Genomic DNA, 15,090 nt, shown 5'->3' on the forward strand with positions numbered 1-15,090 from the left:
CTGTGTTTCTCTCTCTCTCTCTGTGTTTCTCTCTCTCTCTGTGTTTCTCTCTCTCTCTCTCTCTGTGTTTCTCTGTGTTTCTCTCTCTCTCTCTGTGTTTCTCTCTCTCTCTCTGTGTTTCTCTCTCTCTCTTTCTCTGTGTTTCTCTGTGTTTCTCTCTCTCTCTGTGTTTCTCTCTCTCTCTCTCTCTCTCTCTCACACACACACTATCTCTCTCATTCTATCTATTTATATTCTTCCATTGAGACATTAATGATGCATCAGGCATGGTCGTGTTGCTGTGGAGGCTGGCTTCCTCCTAGTGGGGAGTGTTGTATTTCTCTCCCCCCTTTCCTCTCCTTCTACTCCCCTTATGGTGCGCCCCAGTCTATCCCTGTTACACACAAGGGGCCAGGGTTCCGGTCTAGAAGCATGGTTTCGACTGCTCCTACAGTTTTGCTTCGGTACTGCAATTTAACTGACGCCCGGCCCAGAAAGACAAGTGCCATAGACGGCCTCATAGATTAAATTAAATTCCTAATAAGACACTTTAGTCATCACATTTGTGCACAAAATGTCCACTGAATTATTCAAATAATTGTCACTGAGGCCCAATTTTGTTTTTCATCACTCACAGCCGAAGATATGAACATTTTATATTCACCCAATGTCTGCCATGTTTTGGATGACGTGATGACGTCCACACTGCTCACGTTGCTTCCTGTGCGCACTGAGTGCTAAAGCGCACGTGAAGTTGTGCCGCGTAAACCGGATGCAACCCGGTTATAGACGGTTCATGAACTGGCGTATGTGAACATGAGTAGATAATGTTATTTTATACCATAGTGGTTACACAGCTCCCCCTTCCTCCTCCTGTTCCCCCCCTCCTCCTCTTCCTCCCTCTCCTGCTCCCCTGGAGAGCACAACTCCAGCTCCCTCCCTTGCTCCCTGTCCCCTGGTGAGCCTCCCTCCCTGTTTCTTCCCTGGCGTGCCCCAGTCTCTCCCTGTTACATGGCCACGGATTAATTACACACTTTAATGAGCTGCATTATTAATGGGGCTCTTACTTGGCAGTTTAAGGAAACGCAGCAGAGAGAGAAGTCAGTGTTGAGCATCACATCGCCTCGGCATCCGGGACTTCCAGACAGCTCTCTCTCTCTCTCTCTCTCTCTCTCTCTCTTTCTCCGTCTCTCGTTTAAACATTACAGTGCCGCTGGGAATCCTACCTGTTCTTTAGCCAGAGAAATAATAGGTTTTGTGGTACTTTACATCACTGTGAATATAGTACAATATATACTGTAAACTGTAATGGATCCAATACAGTCCACTGCAGGGGGACTGTTCACGACATGGCGTGCGTCCCAAATGGCACTCTATCCCCTATATAATTCACTACTTTTGACCAGAGCCCAGTGCAGTAAAGAGGGAATAAGGAGCCATGTGGAATGCAGACAATGTCATTATGATTTCAGGCCCATTCAGCCTGGGAAAATGAAAGCGCATTCAATTCAGTATAGCCGCTGGAAAAGTCTCCCCAGCTGATGGTTCATAGCAGATAGGAACATATCGTATGAAATGGAGTGGACTAGAAAATGGATGAATGAAAATAAACTACAATTTCAAGGAGAATGTGGCGGTGCTAAAAAAATAAATCTTTGCAGTGTTACAGTGTATTATTAGTTTAAAGCTTGTGACAAAGGCGCAGAAGTCAGCCATTTGCAGTGCACAGGTTCTCTGTCTGCATTTGTTTAAATCCCAGAGAGAGAGAGAGAGTTCAGTGAGGGTTTAATGATTAAAGTTATAGGGTTTTTGTACACTTGGTGACACTAGTACTATCCAGCTCTGAGCCACCAGACCCACCCTGTATTATAAGATGAAACACAAGTAGTGAAGATTTACTGTGAGTGACTGAGTGGACTGGCTCATTACAGGAGGGTAGAAGAACGGAGAGGAGGGGAGGGTAAGGAAGGGGTAAGGGAGACGAGGACAGGAGAGCCCTATCTGGGTCACGGAGCAGATGCAAATTTAGGTCTAGACGAACCCCTGTTGTCAATCAAGAGACTAAAAAAGAACAGAGTGGAAGAGAGGAGTAGCAGAGGGGGGGGGAGGGGGGGGGGGGGTCAGAGGAGGGAGAAAAGAGAGTGAGAAAGAAAGAAAGAGACTCCCTGGAAAGGGTGAGTAATCAGGCCTGCTGCACATCACAGCCAGTGAGTGAACATATTTGTTTTAATTATTATTATTATAGTAAGAGTTTAAACTATGATTTCAAATAATATTTGTATATTTTCAGTAATTATTGGCTAATATTGGGTAAATATATATAACAGACCCTGATGGGTTTTGAAGAGGAGATATTTTGTTTACCTTCTGTGACCCTAAGCTCTCAGAGTCTAACATGGTTCAGAATAACGTCCAGCTGATGCTGGTATTTTGAGATATGCTTTATCATATTGTTTTTACAATCAAGTTTGCTTTTCACTTTTGGGTTGTTGAGTCCTTTCCTCTCCTCGGCATACTGTAGTGTGCTGGCTGGATGATAAAAGCAGTAGTCTGACCTAGATGCTACATACCCTCCTGCCTGCATCCAGCTCCTCTGTCTCTGCTCCTCTCTCTCAGCACCTATCTCTCGGCTCCTCTCTCTCGGCTCCTCTCTCTCTGCTGCTCTCTCTCTGCTCCTCTCTCTCTTGGCTCCCTCTCTCTCGGCTCCCTCTCTCTCTGCTCATCTCTCCCTGCTCATCTCTCTCCGCTCCTCTCTCTCTCCGCTCCTCTCTCCGCTCCTCTCTCTCTCTCTGCTCCTCTCTCTCGGCTCCCTCTCTCTCTTGGCTCCCTCTCTCTCTCTGCTCATCTCTCCCTGCTCATCTCTCTCCGCTCCTCTCTCTCTCCTCTCCTCTCTCCGCTCCTCTCTCTCTCCGCTCCTCTCTCTCTCCGCGCCTCTCTCTCTCCGAACCTCTCTACTCCTCTTTGTCATCATCTCCTCTACGCTGCACTGCACAGGCCTGTCTTGGACACCACATCTAGCTGTGAATGACTTCATCCTGCAAATGGAGCAGCTGTTGTCATGTGCACTTACCAATAGTTGGAATCATCTTGAATTATTCATATATTTCTGAAGAATGAGGCACCTAATTGTTTATTTCAATGGACTTTAAGTGAAAAATCACATGCCAGATGTAAAAAATAAATTACATGTTTAGCAGTTCAGCATTTTTAGGTAATTCAAACTCTTCACCAACTTCCCAGTCTTGACTGAAGTCGCAGTCTTTATCCCCCTTGTCCTCCCACTCCTGATAACCCTGCTAGCACACACTGTGCTCTGATGCAGAGGGAACTGCTAAAGGCTTGACACTTACCTGAATAATGGTATGCTAATGCTTTAGGCTACCTGTATTTACCCCTAAGTGCAGAAAAAACTCTGTTGATTGCAGGAAAGCAATTTTCCTGAAAGAGGGAAAGCGGAGAGCGAGAGAGGAGGCAGGAAAGAGCGATTGAACGAGAGCGGAGCGAACGAAAGGTCTTCTTTAAGCTACAGGAAAAGTACAGGCAATTTATAGAGGATGACAATTTTCCTTCCCTGCCTCTGAAAGGAGGGCTTTATAATTGTGCTGAGGCAGAGCCGTCATGCTGGGGATGGGGGTAGAGTTGGGTTTTGGGTGGAGGGGACTAGTATACCAGGCAGATACACTTTACCCATAATGCCTAGCAGCCTCAGAAGAAGTACAAACACAAAGACTCACATTAAATCGATAGTATGTTCAAGTTAACCAAGGAAAATAATCTCTACTCTCTGTTAAAGTTAACTAAGGAAAATAATCTCCACTGCATCTCAAAAAATATATATTTTATTTTATTTCACCTTTATTTAACCAGGTAAGATAGTTACAACTGCGACCTGGCCAAGATAAAGCAAAGCATTGGGGACACAAACAACAACACAGAGTTACACATGGAATAAACAATCATACAGTCAATAAAACAATAGAAAAAAAAGAAAGTCTATATACAGTGTGTGCAAATGACGTGAGGAGGTAAGGCCATAGTAGTTGGCCATAGTAGCGAAGTAATTACAATTTAGCAAATTAACACTGGAGTGATAGATGAGCAGATGGTGATGTGCAAGTAGAAATACTGGTGTGCAAAAGAGCAGAAAAGTAAATAAAAACAATATGTGGATGAGGTAGGTAGATTGGGTGGGCTATTTACAGATGGGCTATGTACAGCTGCAGTGATTGGTAAGCTGCTCAGATAGCTGATGTTTAAAGTTAGTGAGGGAAATATAAGTCTCCAACTTCAGTGATTTTTGCAATTCATTCCAGTCATTGGCAGCAGAGAACTGGAAGGAAAGGTGGCCAAAGGAGGTGTTGGCTTTGGGATATGAGATATGCTAACTCAATAGTTTTGTATCGCCAAGTAAATATTAATAAGTACTTAAAGCCCTAATGCAGATGTTTTTATATCAATATCCCCCAAAAATTGGGGAACAATTAAGTACTGTACTTTACTGTGATAGATTTCCATTAAAATGGGCAAAAATTGCTTTTTAGCAACAACAAAAAATATTTCTCAGGCAAGAATTTTGCTAGGGCTGACTGGGAGTGGTCTGAGTGGGGAGGGGAAAACTGAAAACTAGCTGTATTTGGCAGAGAGGAGAGGTTTGGAACTCTCTTTGTTATTGGTCTATTAACCAATTTGTGATGTCACCATGGAAAGCCGAAACTCCATCCCATGCAAACCTGCTGATTAGAAGGTCCTGTGTAGATCGTATTTTCAAGAAGAAACTATCAGGAAATAACAACGAACATATCTTTTCACACTTTTACAGTGTTAGTTTCATCAGCTGTAGTACAATATGATACAAAACACAGGAAAATGTGTATTTTGACTGCACTGGGCCTTTAAATATGGCACAGTAACCATTTCATTGTTCTTCACTGCCGGTCTTATATAACCTCAAACTTCCTAGTCTTTAGTTTCAGACAAACCTGTACTGCTGCACTCCCACCATTCATTATTTACCAACTTGTAAACAAAAGCCCCAATGACGAATGAGGACATGGTCCTTTTAATTTAGTCTGCTGGTCTCCATGTTGCCTCTAAAGGTAGATGTAGAAATTGATTGCTCTTTCCGGCAGTGTGTCTAAGGGGGACAGGGCTTCTAAAAATAACCGTGCAGCAGAACCGCGTGTGTATACATGCGTGAGTGTGTGTGCGGTGCCAGATTGGGGCTCTGTGTTGTACTCTGCCCTGCTCGTCTCGCTCTGGCTCTGCCTTTATCTGGCCGTGTGATAAAGCTGCTAACAGGCCTTTATCGGGGAGCTGAGGGGAAATATGCTGCTGCCAGATTAGGCCCCAGACTCTGCCAAGGTTATAAACAGCCTGTTATCTCAGGCCCTAACACAGTAATCCACACTCTATCAGCAGCCAAACATATGGGCCACACAGAGCACAGATAGCCCTCTGACGGACACACACACACACCCACACACACAGCACAGCACAGATAGCCTCTGGCGGACACTTCCCTTTAATTGCAACAAGAGCCACCAGAGCAGAGGATCCTGGGTAAAAAAAAGAGAGAGAGGGAATGTAGCCTTGGTTCAAACCAGCCCAGGCTCACAATGCTCACCTTTCAGCTGTCCTCTTGGATATCATGGCTGAGCAGAGCAGAACCACTTCAAATTTACACCTCCTCCTAGCACCAATTATAGTACCATGGGTTCTTTAGTTCGTCTGCATTTCATCTGGTGTCAGTTTCATGTCTGTCTGTTTGTTTTGTTATCTGCATGGTCAATTAGATGGGGAGGCCACTGTGAGTAGGCATGGCTTACATCAGGCTGGTGATGATGTGATGGGAGATGTTTGGTTGTTAGCAGAGCTGCGTCTAGACAGATGCCTCTTACTCAGATGCCTCACTTCACCGAAACAACAGCTAGGATTCTCTCTCAGACGCGCTCTCTGTCTCGCTAATCAATACCAACTCTAACGTCCGCAGAGCCAGGCTGGGTAAACAACAGTAACTCAGACACACTCTCAGACACACTCTCAAAACAAAAACAACTTTGGGATTCTCCGACAGACGCATTAAAAGTCTTGCTGAAGTGAGAGGTAGACAGGTAGAGAGGTACAGGGATCCCATAAAGTGAACAGGTTCAGACTCTTGCATGCATAAACAATGTCTGCGTAGCATAGCAGGTGACTTGACAACACTCCCAAGGGTGAACATAGCAAAGAGGCACAAAAACTATGTTGTCAAGAAGTACAGTATTCATTCATGTAAGGTCTGCAAAATACCAAACATCTGTGAAATGATTTGGAGAAAATGAATCTGTAATTCACATCTGGGAGATGCATCAGTGAAAAAACACACATACTGCATCTTGTCGAAAACCTATTTCCGAGCCTGTGAAAACACTGTGGAGTTTTGCATTAAAAAAAAAGAAAAACCTTGATCAAAGATGCCTTTGACAGAACCGGAGGTGAGTGTAACTGTGGTTGCAACTGCCCTGCACTAGATTCATGGCCTGGTGTAGGCTCTGGGCTTCAATGGGATCCTGTAATAAAAGCCTCTCCCCAAAGATGAATGATATTGGGGGAAAACAGACTTTACCTGAGAGCACCACATTACACACAAGACTAGAGGTCAGCTGCACACACATGTAATATATTTTGACAGTGAGACAGTCAAGTTTAAGCATTATCATTCTGGTTTCTAAAAACATAAAATAATGATCCTATGTTATGTGTCATAGTCGCGTGTTTAATGAGACGTTTGGTTGCATTTCAACATACCCGCCTGATTTATACTTTTTGCGAACCCTCAGAAAGATATTAAGGAATCATCTGAAATCCACACAGACTCAAGACGAGCTAGGCAGTAGAAAGGGACTGGTACGTTAATGAGTCCTGAGGTAAATCTGAGGTAGATATAGGCCCTCTCCCAATCTCCTTATATACCTGTAATCAGCAGGCCTTTGTCTCTCTCTCTCTCTCTCTCTCTCTCTCTCTCTCTCTCTCTCTCTCCTTATTGACTTCCTCCTACCTTGCTTTCCCCACAGAGCAAAGTCTCAGCCTACCTACCTATATACCAAGCTCTTTTGAAATTCTCCTCTCGACCGCGGCTGAGGCAGATGCACACATGCCTCACAATCACACAGCCGTCTTAGTAAAGGGATTCTATACCTGCTCCTCCCAGCTGCCAACAACAACTGCTGAAGAACTAAGGAGCATTCGGAAAGTATTTAGACCACTACTTTTCCCACATTTTGTTACGTGATAATTTTTATTCTAAAATTGATTAAAAAAAATGTTTCCATCATCAATCTACACACAATACCCCATTATGACGATGCAAAAACAGTGTTTTTGAAGCTGTTGCAAATGTATGAAAAATTTGACAGCGATTACAGCCTCGAGTCTTCTTGGGTATGACACTACAAGCTTGGCACACCTGTATTTGGGGAGTTTCCCCTATTCTTCTCTGCAGATCCTCAAGCTCTGTCAGGCTGGATGGGGATCGTCACTGCACAGCTATTTTCAGGTCTCTCCAGAGATGTTCGATCGGGTTCATGTCCGAGCTCTGGCTGGGCCTCTCAAGGACATTCAGACTTACCCCGAAACCATTCCTGCATTGTCTTGGCTGTGTGCTTAGGGTTGTTGTCCCGTTGGAAGGTGAACCTCCGCCCCAGTCTGAGGTCCTGCTCGCTCTGGAGCAGATGTTCATCAAGGATCTATCTGTACTTTGCGCCGTTCATCTTTCCCTCGATCCTGACTAGTCTCCCAGAACCTGCCACAGAAAAATATTCCCACAGCATGATGCTGCCACCACCATACTTCACCGTAGGGATGGTGCCAGGTTTCCTCCAGACGTGACGCTTGGCATTCAGGCCAAAGAGTTCAATCTTGGTTTCATCAGACTTGAGAATCTTGTTTTTCATGGTTTGAGAGTGTTTGGGTGCTCCAAGCGGGCTGTCATGTGCCTTTTACTGAGGAGTGGCTTCCGTCTGGCCACTTTGCCATAAAGGCCTGATTGGTGGAGTGCTGCAGAGATGGTTGTCCTTCTGGAAGGTTATCCCATCTCCACAGAGGAACCCTGGAGCTCTGTCAGAGTGACCATCAGGGTCTTGGTCACCTCCCTGACCAAGGCCCTTCTCCCTAGATTGCTCAGTTTTGCCAGGCGGACAGCTCTAGGAAGAGTCTTGGTGGTTCCAAAATTCTTCCATTTAAGAATGATGGAGTCCACAGTGTTGTTGGGGACCTTCAATACTGCAGAATTGTATCTTGACACAATCTGTATCTTGACACAACCCTGTCTCAGAGCTCTACGGACAATTCCTTCAACCTCATGGCTTGGTTTTTGCTCTGACATGCGCTGTCAACTGTGGGATCTTATATACAGAGGTGTGTGCCTTTCCAAATCATGTGTAATCAATTGAATTTACCACAGGTGGACTCCAATTAAGTCCACCTCAAAGATGATCAATGGAAACAGGATGCACCTGAGCTCAATTTCGAGTCTCATAGCAAAGGGTCTGGATACTTATGTAAATGAGGTATTTCAGTTTGTTATTTTTAAGACATTTGCAAACATTTCGAAAAACCTGTTTTTCACTTTGTCATTATGGGGTATTGTGTGTAGATTGATGAGGGATACATTTTGTTTTTTACCTTTATTTAACTAGGCAAGTCAGTTAAGAACAAATTCTTATTTACAATGACGGTCTACCCCGGCGTAGACGCTGGACCAACTGTGCGCCGCCCTAAGGGACTCCCAATCACGGCCGGATGTGATACAGCCTGGATTCTAACCAGGGACTGTAGTGACACCTCTTGCACTGAGATGCAGCGCCTTAGACCGCTGCGCCACTCGGGAGCCCAAAGCTGTAAAAATCTGTTAAAGCTGTAACGTAACAAAATGTGGAAAAAGTCAATGGGTCTGAATACTTTCCGAATGCACCGCATGGTATGTATCATTGGATCAACCAAAAGATGAAATGAAGTAGATTTTATTTCAACAATGTTGAATACTACAGTATAAGAAATGTTCCATTACAGTAAATCACACGGGACATTTTAAAAACTAAAGAGGCTGACCAATTAGAAGAGTTATAATCAGACATCTTGATATTCACTGTTCGTTTACTGTGTTGTTGGAGATTAACTGGAAGATATTACTCTGTTTGCTACACAGACGGGTCGATCGGGAGATTATTGGCATTGTAAAAACCAAGCAAAATCTGTGGTGATAAATATTTATAAACTGAGTGTACAAAACATTAAGAACACCTTCCTAATATTGAATTGAAGGTGAAAAACCCAGCAGCGTTGTAGTTCTTGACACAAACCAGTGCGCCTGGCACCTACTACCATACCCCGTGCAAAGGCACTTCAATCTATTGTCTTGCCCATTCACCCTCTGAATGGCATACATACCCAATCAATGTCTCAATTGTCTCAAAACTTCCAAATCCTTCTTTAACCTGTCTCCTCCGCTTCATCTACTCTGATTGAAGTGGATTTCATATTCAGAGACTCAGAGATGTAGTGTTTAATAGTCCCATGTACACAAGTGGCATCAATAAGGGATCATAGCTTTCACCTGGATTCACCTGGTCAATCTATGTCATGGAAAGAGCAGGTGTTCTTAATGTTTTGTACACTCAGCGTATATCATGTTTGGTTTGTTTCAACAGCTGTCTGGGCAATACTATTTATATTTACAGCCTGTAGTTCTGAATGAATTACTCATTAGAACATTAGATAGACACACAGACTGGGGCTGCAACCCAAATGGCACTATTTTCCACATTTAGCGCACTACCCTATGGGTCTTGGTCAAAATTAGTGCACGATGTAGGGAATAGGGTACCATTTGGGACGCAAGCTGAGTTCAGCTGGTTGCGCCTACAACACAATCTTTCAATCACCACGCAGTCTACACATACAGGGCACAAAATCAAATAAATTCCTCACTTCATATACTTCCTCCAGATTTCAAAGTATTGTCCAATAAAGTTTTAAATGTCACAGAGGGGTTGTAGCATAGACAGTGTAAACCTGCGCCTGGAAAACCACACTACACTCTGTCACCTGTCCCTCCTCCTTTTACCCAATAAAGTTTTATATCTTTGAATCAACTATGAAATTGTTTGAAAACGGTCGACTGAGGAATAATTGGGGCTGTTTTACTGTTACCATTATCGGTCTCAGGAGACTGTTCTCGATGCTCCGATCTGGCTCAGTCTGACATTCTGACATTTACCTTCGAGGAAACCCCAAAGATGTAGTGTCACTATCTAAATAAGATACATTGTGATATATTACTGATCTACACTTTTTCCTCAGAATCTACACTGCAATCCACACTGTGGGAACTAGGAGCACAATTTATCATTATAACATACATTTTGGATAAAGCTGATGTTTCTGACATTTACCAAGTAATACCTTCAAGAAAGGCTATTGATTTATGATCAATGAAAAATGTAGACTAGGGTTCAGTCAGGTGCAGTCAAGAAAAGGCTGGTTTAATATGAACAAAGCATGACAAAAATGGTTCCGCCATGGTTATCCTTGACCCTAAAAAGCAGCACTATCCCTCTGTCCAGGATTTCCATGTTGCGACACTCTGATGGAACAAACAAAAGCAGACCAGCATCTCTAAGGCGCTGCATTTCACACTTGGGTAGAGGCAGAGGACGGCCCTTTAATGACACACTGTCCCCCCAGTCACCTAGAATGAGAAGCAGAGCTGGAAATAGACCAGAAACTCTGCCAGCCTCCCCACTGCCTCCTCTCAGCCCAGAAACCAATCCAGCAACAACCTACTCCCTGCCTGCCTGTCTCTGTCTGTCTGTCTGCCTGTCTGTCTGCCTGCCTGCCTGCCTGCCTGCCTGCCTGCTTGCCTGCCTGTCTGTCTGTCTGCCTGCCTGCCTGCCTGCCTGTCTGCCTGCCTGCCTGCCTGCCTGCCTGCCTGCCTCTCACAACAGGATAATAGAGAGATACTAAGCCAATAGACATCACATGAACAAAATGCTATCATAACATAGTGTATTATACTTATATATTGTAAATATCACCTCATCTACAGTACTATACTATATTTGTGCATGGTTGCATCGAGGTAGACTGTAGGCCAACTATATTAAGCTTAGTGGCCAGCGATGTGAGAGCACAGTGCATGGCAAAATGCCCATTCCAGGCTTTTCCACTCAGTAAAATCTATACATTTAGAGAGTTCAGTCTACTCTCACATATGCGACCAGATTACATTGGGGCTCACAGGATTCATAGACATACTGTATGTATAGCACACACTGACTCCTACACATACATATCAACAGTACTGTCACTCACCCATGCCTCCCTCATGTACACACCACCTCATTCCTATAAGTTGTGCGTAGGCAGTGACCTTTCTAGTGCCCTTGGCAAACCAAGACAGGTACAGGGAGAGAGTCACAGGATTCATACCAACGCAGCAGCTAGCACTGTGGGCTCGATACACAGGGGTAAGCACAGACAGGTTGCATGTGGAGTAATAACTACAGACTATTCTTATTGCAAATATTTAAAATGACAACTTGGTCACTGGCACAACATACACTAATCATTTCAACGTATAAAACATGTACAGTGCAGATATACTGGTAACTATAATTTGTCTGACATGAACTACACACCTGTACTGTAATGTACTTATCCGACAGTCCGTCACAAATTGAAAACACTGACTTCCCATTTATTCCATCCTGAAGCCCATGCCTTATACTCGCCTGCAGTGACAAAGGAAGCAGTACAGTGAATGTGACCCCTGGAGGAACTGAACCTACAACCTTGGCGTTAGCTAGCACCACACACTTACCAACTGAGCCCCAGAGGACCACAGTCATCCCAGTCTATGGCTGTACGCCAAATGGTACCCTATGCCCTACATAGTGCACTACTTTTGACCAGGGCCCTTAGGGGTATCCGCGGTATCTAATGAGCTCCTCTGTTCCAGTATGTTGCATAAACCCATTACCTCCTTGCACATTACCTCCCTGCACATTACCTCCCTGCACATTATCTCATTCATTTCGTATATGTGGATGGCTCCCCCTCTCCCAGGACAGAGGCTGTTATGGAAGCTTTAAGACACGGCTCATGGTACACACACGCACAAATACACGCAGGTGGGCAGGCACACACACACACACACACAGAAACACATAGAAACACACACACACACACACACACACACACACACACACACACACACACACACAGAAACACACACCTCCCCTCGGTTGTTCTATAGACCACGGTTAACATTCTGACAGTAAGAGTCTATGATGTTTCTATTCCACAAAGCCATCGAGTCGACCCTGAGATATCACGCTAAGATGGAGGGGGAAAAAAACAGCCCTGGCTGCCGGTGGGAGATATATAATTCAGAGAGAGAGAGAGAGAGAGAGAGAGAGAGAGAGAGAGAGAGAGAGAGAGACGAAAGAGAGAGAGAGAGAGAGAGAGAGAGAGAGAGACGAAAGAGAGAAGAAAAAATAGACGCCTCTCCTTTTGAGCAAAGAATTTCCTCCGAAATTCCTTCATCTATTTTAGCATGCAGCTACTGACTGTCAATGTTCCATGTGGCAGATGTTCACGCATTCTTGAGGGATCTCACAAGCCGAGGCCTATGGAACAACAATACATTCAACAAAGAGAATAGCCATTCTCATAAAACTAATGGAGGCAAGACAGATAAAGAATACTGGACTCACAGACAGCACATAGAATCTCTTATAGCAGAATTCCAGAACTCTGGAATCAGAATCTAGAACATATTATTTTGGATGACACCCATGTGGATAATGTATGACAATCAAAGACATATGTTTCTTTCATACAACAAAACCTCTTCAGAGTCCTGTGTTGATTGATTGTAGATGAAGCTGAATAAATCTAACTGTGTCTGTGAATCAATGATCCACTGCTAATCCTGTGTCTGTCTTTTGTCTGAACGAGAGAAATATTTTTTATGTCTGTTGGGACGAGGAAATGACTCCCACTTTCACGGCACTGAACAATTGATTCCTATATGCGTCTCCAAACATCTACATGCATGTTCACTCTTACTCACAGAAGGATTCAAATGTATTGACAGCTTGGTGGGACAACGAAGGAACATGAATTTCAATTTGGCGTTTGAACACTTTGGTTTGTCACCGTAAATGACAAGTCAAGAGGAAAACGATGGGACTATTATTCAAGCTAATAGCCGCGTATTCCTTTCTGACTTCAGCTCAGGATGCGTCCCAAATGTAGTCCATTCCCTATAGTGTACTACTTTTGACCAGAACCCTATGGGCCAACCCTGAGCACTGGTCAAAGGTAGTGCACTATAGGAAATAGGGTGCCATTTGGGAGTGTGATGGCTGTGACTCTGAATAAACTGCTGAATATGGGACGTGTGTTTACATGGATATCAATATTTAATTGTAGTTTTGAGACAGCAACAATTCAGACAGACAATGGATGGAGTTCATATAAAATAATATTGTTGCCTAAAGCCAGAAGACTTTTCCATCAGGTCTGCTTCAATACTTGAATGAAAAAGTAAACGATCACATCAAGGCTCTAACACAGCCAAGAAATAACTGAACCCTCCTCATATTACAAATGACGACTGGAATAACGTGGAATCCTGTCTCCTGTTTTGTTTGTTTATTGTTCACTTTTGTCATTTCTCTCACTACCATAGTCTGTATCCTAAATGACTCATATTCCCTCTATAGTGCACTACTTTAACCTGAGCCCCAAGAGGGAATAGGGTGCCGTTTGTACTGAGGATACAATGAGGTCTGTCATTCGTGTTTGTCAGAGAGAAGTCAATAACAAACGTGGTTATCTCGACCATTTGGACTTCATTAGGGTTAAAACCACAGCCCTCACATATCATTCACAGAACAAGTCCTGACCAAATGTGTCCCTGCTATAATGGTTTGCATACAGCCCTTTTGTCATTGACCGTGACACCGCATGCAGTGATGGAAAACTGCAACGCAACCCACAATACATCATTCTGTTTGAAGAGGGAAACGTCTGAAATATGAAATCCCTATGAATGTTGCACAACCCGCTCCAAGGTTCAAACAAAAATATGATTTCCTAATAAGACAAAAACTGAGTGAAAACTGTCACCATCTCTCTCTTTGTCTTTCCTCACAGGTTCCGGGGAGAGGGGGATAAAACTGAGGCTTGGCTGGGGATACCGTCCTATGCATGTGTCTCCTTTCTCCTCTGCCCTCTAATTCAGGGCAAAGTTAAAACAGAGTGTCAGAACCCGGGCTTTCTTTAATAATTGAGGGAGTGACTGCTGCAGAGAGGAGAGTAAGGTTCTCTGCTTAGGCCTTGTTGATGCAATGTGGAGGAAACCTTTAATAGATGCATGGATGTTTCCCTGGGGGGACGTGTGGAGGGCTGCACAACGCTCAGAGCTAAGGCTCTGCTCTGTACACTCTAAAGGAAGATGACCAGAAAAAGGCTCTGAGGACCATTATTCTACCACAGAGGGCACTTGAGTTAGGCCATGATTGTGATCGTCTACAGATAGTCAATATTACTTTTCCCATAGTCAATTAGATTTACTTCTAATGCAAATCATTTGGCTGCATGATGGTCTTATTCAGAGTGACTTCCAAGACTGGCATAGCCTCACGCAATCTACTGAGTGCAGGCCATAGAATGAGGATAGATAAACAAGAACATACACTGGCTATACAAAACATTAGGAACACCTTCCTAATATTGAGTTGCACCCCTTTTTGCCCTCAGAACAGCATTTCATTGTGGGGGCATGGACTCTACATGGTGTCGAAAGCGTTCCACAGGGATACTGGCCCATGTTGACTCCAATTCTTCCCACAGTTGTGTCGAGTTGGCTGGATGTCCTTGAGCGGTGGACCATTCGTGATACACACGGGAAACTGTTGAGCGTGAAAAACCCAGCAGCATTGTAGTTCTTAACACAGTCAAACCGGTGCGCCTGGCACCTACTACCATACCCCGTTCAAAGGCATTTCAATCCATTGTGTTGCCCATTCACCCTCTGAATGGCACACATACACAATTGTCTCAAAT

The 15,090-nt window shown here is 44.0% G+C and overlaps 1 protein-coding gene across 4 annotated transcripts in view; it reads right to left on the reverse strand.

Annotated features, from left to right (window-relative positions):
• Nucleotides 1-15,090, reverse strand: part of LOC115192319 (pre-B-cell leukemia transcription factor 1) — a 94,035-nt gene that overhangs the window by 38,986 nt on the left and 39,959 nt on the right. The gene's annotated exons all lie outside the window — the stretch shown is intronic.

Source organism: Salmo trutta, chromosome 4 (assembly GCF_901001165.1).
Source record: "Salmo trutta chromosome 4, fSalTru1.1, whole genome shotgun sequence".
Lineage (NCBI taxonomy): Eukaryota > Metazoa > Chordata > Actinopteri > Salmoniformes > Salmonidae > Salmo > Salmo trutta.